This window comes from Xenopus tropicalis, chromosome 8 (assembly GCF_000004195.4).
Source record: "Xenopus tropicalis strain Nigerian chromosome 8, UCB_Xtro_10.0, whole genome shotgun sequence".
In the NCBI taxonomy this organism is placed as follows: domain Eukaryota; kingdom Metazoa; phylum Chordata; class Amphibia; order Anura; family Pipidae; genus Xenopus; species Xenopus tropicalis.
The window spans coordinates 127,008,510-127,012,639 of NC_030684.2; positions in this window are offsets into that span (position 1 = coordinate 127,008,510).

Sequence of the window (4,130 nt, forward strand, 5' to 3'; positions counted from 1 at the left end):
ACAGTTATCAGTAAATGATCAGCATTGTCTATTTCTGTAGCTGCTACTAGTAGCTCTGTGTATCTTCACCCTTAAGGTGCTTGTGTCAAAGGGCTCTTTTTGAACTTCCATGTTGTTGCGCTCAGTGAAGCTCAGCCCCTCCTGTTCTTAATTGAGATCAGTTGTGTCTATTGAAGCAGGGAAACCTGGAACTGCCACCACCTCCGAGCCAGGCAGTAGCTAAGAATCCTAAGCCAATCACAACAGCGCAGTTGGCCCCAAAGAATGGGGCATGTCACTTGCACACCAAATTGCGTAAATGACGCCAAATGTACATAAAGTTTTTTCACAAATATTCCCATCAAACTTCAAGTGCGATTGCACAAATCTTAATGCATCTTAATGCATCAGCAACTACAATTGCAACACGCTCTGGTGAGCAAAGTAATGCTGGAATTCTGGGGAAAAACTATGGAAATTGCACTGAAAATTGCACTGGGTTCACTGCACTTGGGGTCATGAATGACCCCTCCAGGCTTGCTTTCTGATCTGCTCTACCCTCTTCAATCTGAGTAGATACACATTTTTACTTAAAAAGCCTAAAATGCCTGCAGGCATTCTCTATGAGAGTCATAAGGCCTAAAGCACAGACGCGTTTTGTGCCATAAGAATCTAAAGTCTCATAGAAAACTCTTGGAGGGGGATTATTGCAATTATTCCCACTTTATCCCCATAGTACCAATTCTCCACTCTCATCAGTGCCATGTCTTTGTAACTGAGATAAACATTTGGGTAAGCCATATTTTTTTAATTTCTATGTACATTATATGACCAAAAGTATCCAGAACCAGTTTTACTAAAAGTATCTGGAAACCAGGGCCACCATCAGAAATCACGGGGTCCCTCAAAACAAAATTTTCTGGGCCCCCCTCCCATAGGGCCCTCCCCCAATGGCTAATCCCATACACAGTGCCCCCCATACTCATGCTGGCCAGGTCCCCCCTAATTATGCTGGCCAGGGCCCCCCATCTACAGTGCCCACCATACTCATGCTGACCAGGGCCCGCCTAATTATGCTGGCCAGGGCCCCCCATCCACATGCTGGCCAGGGCCCCCCATACACAGTGCTTCCCATACACTCCTCTGTTGGCTTCTCCTCCGTCCGAGCTATTCAGAAGACTGTAGCACGGCCGGGCCCCCTTTAAAAGGCAAAATCGCCCCAGCTCAGGATGACTGTGCCCCCCTGATGGCGGCCCTGCTGGAAACTCCATGTACTCATTTGGAGCCCACAGTACTGACTTCCTCTCTGGAATCAGTGCAGCACAAGAAAATGATCTTGCCTTTACCCTATCTACTGCTTAATGATTGGTTTTGTGTTTTGACTTGCTTGTGTGTTACAACAGTGACACTGTGTGTTCAAGTTTGATATTTAAGTGTCCTGCCGGAGTGGGGAGCAAGAAAGGACTTTGTTGTTATTATGTAATCATGAGCACAGAAGGCTGCAGAAGTCCAATGGCAATATTATTTTTTCTGTACTCAAAGGGCCACTATTTTTGTCAGGTAACACACAGAAAAAAGGCTTATTTTCTTTGGTGGGTTCCAGCTATATCTGCTTTCATCAGACCCCCAGCTCACAGTCTGACCAGAAAGAATACCCCCCAACTGTCCCGCTTTGAGCGGGACAGTCCCGCTTTTTATAGCGCATCCCGCTGTCCCGGATAGTTCCCTGAATGTCCCGCATTTCCATAATAGATTACGGAAATGCGGGACATTCATAGAACGATCCGCGATAGCGGGATGAGAGGGCTTAAGCTGAGCGCTCCGACTCCTTGCGCTGCTTCTCTCCTTACGTGGCTCCTTCTCCAGCGGTCCCAGGCCCTTTTATAAGGTTGCGCCCATGCGTAATGATGTCACACGTACACACTGGGCGCAACCTTATGGGGGGCACTGTGTATAAAGGGTACTGTGTATGGGGGGCTCTGTATGAAGGGCACTGTGTATGGGGGGCACTGTGTATAAAGGGTACTGTGTATGGGGGGCTCTGTGTATGAAGGGCACTGTGTATGGGGGGCTCTGTGTATGAAGGGTACTGTGTATGGGGGGCTCTGTGTATAAAGGGTACTGTGTATAGGGGCACTGTGTATGGGGGGTACTGTATGGGGGAAATTGGAGGCACTGTCTATGGGGTAAAGTGGGGGCACTATGGGGGTACTGTCTATGGGGGACCTGGGGGGCTCTGTGTATGGGGGATACTGTCTCCCCTGTGTGGGGGGGAAAAACTGGTAGATAGTTATAACTCACTTATAACTGACTGCCTTCTCTCTATATTTGTATTTTATATGTAGGAGTTGCTATTTTGTTTTCCTTAGGTAGTACAGATGAGGGTATAGCACATTTGCATCTGATCCCACCATTTCAACTATATAAAAGGAGTATTTTTAGAAAAAAATGGGGTGTGTTAATTGGGGCGTGGCACAGGTACATGGGGCAATAATATGGCTGCTGGCACAGGTACATGGGGCAATAATATAGCTGCTGGCACAGGTACATGGGGCAATAATATAGCTGCTGGCTCAGGTACATAAACAAACTTGTTACCAAAAAAAGATGCCAGGTGTCCAGCTCTGATAAAATGATATAAGAGCAAAGACAACTGAATTTTAGTGTGCTCAATAAATGTTTATCCTGTTCGGCCTGCAACCTAAAGTGTGTTTCGAATTTTGGCCCCCTGTGCAATTGAGTTTGACACCCCTGGTCTAGAGCATGGGGTACACGTGACTCAATCCTTCAGGATGGGCCTTCGCTATGTAGAAGTGACCAAACAGAGCTATGGTGTAGTGCAACTACAACTCACTGTAGCTGTGTGCAGTGCAAAGTAACAAATGGGCGCCAGCAGGTTCTTGCAGTTGAACAGTAGAATTGACTTATTGTCAGAGACAATCAATATGCAGGGTTATGCAATATACTCACATACAGCAGTTTAGCATAGCATTTCCCTGAGGACAGAGCAGAGAGGGTGCACACCCGCTCCTCCCAACTCCCCTTGAGCCTGGGCAGGGTCAGTGCCAACGGTTCAGTTGCCCACTCTCTAAAACAGTCAGCTTGGCTACCACACTCCTCAGGCTGAACACCTCTAGCCCTCAGGCCCCACAGCAACTCTGGATCAGGGTTCAGATATTGCCTGCCTCCTATGTCTAACCCGTGGCCCTACACTAAGGCAACAGTGCCTGTCTGGAATGGACTCCCACAGCTACTTTCCACTGAGCCAAACTGCACTTGCTTCCTTCCCTCACTATCTCACTTTCCTAGAAAGTGCTCCACAAAACTTGCTATCTAACTGGGCCTCATTCACAGGGTCCCTGTCCCTGACTTCACCAGAGTGGATGACAACACTCTGGGGCACATGGCTTACTGGGGCCTAGTCCTGCCTCTAGGCAGCCAAAGAGACACTATATCTCAGTGCCAAGGGAGTGGTCTCCCTGTTAGCCAATAAACACACACAAGCAACTCAAAACTGATACATGGGTCTTCGCCCAGTAACAGCACAAAACCAGGAAGCTGCAGGGTTTAAAGCCAAAGGGACTAGTTAACCCTATGGATCCCTACAATAGTTATATATATAAGTGTATAGATTTGTATATATATGTGTATATAAGTGCACTGTGGTTGCTTTTTCTGGTGGGGTTTGGAGGCAATGACACTGCCTTAGATACAACATTGGGCCAAGCTGGGACAAGATTAAGTTATGGCAAGGGGCATAAAAGGATGGGATCAGAGCATAACAAACATGGCCACAACCCTGCTAAGAAATGGGCCTGCTGAACTGAATAGAATAGAAATGGGAGCCTCTGTCTATACTGTCCAATTGCATGCTGGGTATTGTAGTTTTATATTAATCCTAGCTGTAAGCTAATTGTCAGATACAAACTACATTACCCAGCATGCAATGGGACAGGCATGTCAGGTTTACTAGGAGAAAAAACTTTGGCTAGTTTCCTAACTACAAACCAAAAAATAGCCCAAATCTGTACCTTGGCGGGTTTGTACTTTGGAAACCCGCCTGGGCTTCAAATTAGTAGCACCATTTGGTGGAAAAACCACCAACCTGGCAACCCTGCTCCCAGGCTGCTTTGCAACTTCCTGCAGCCCTG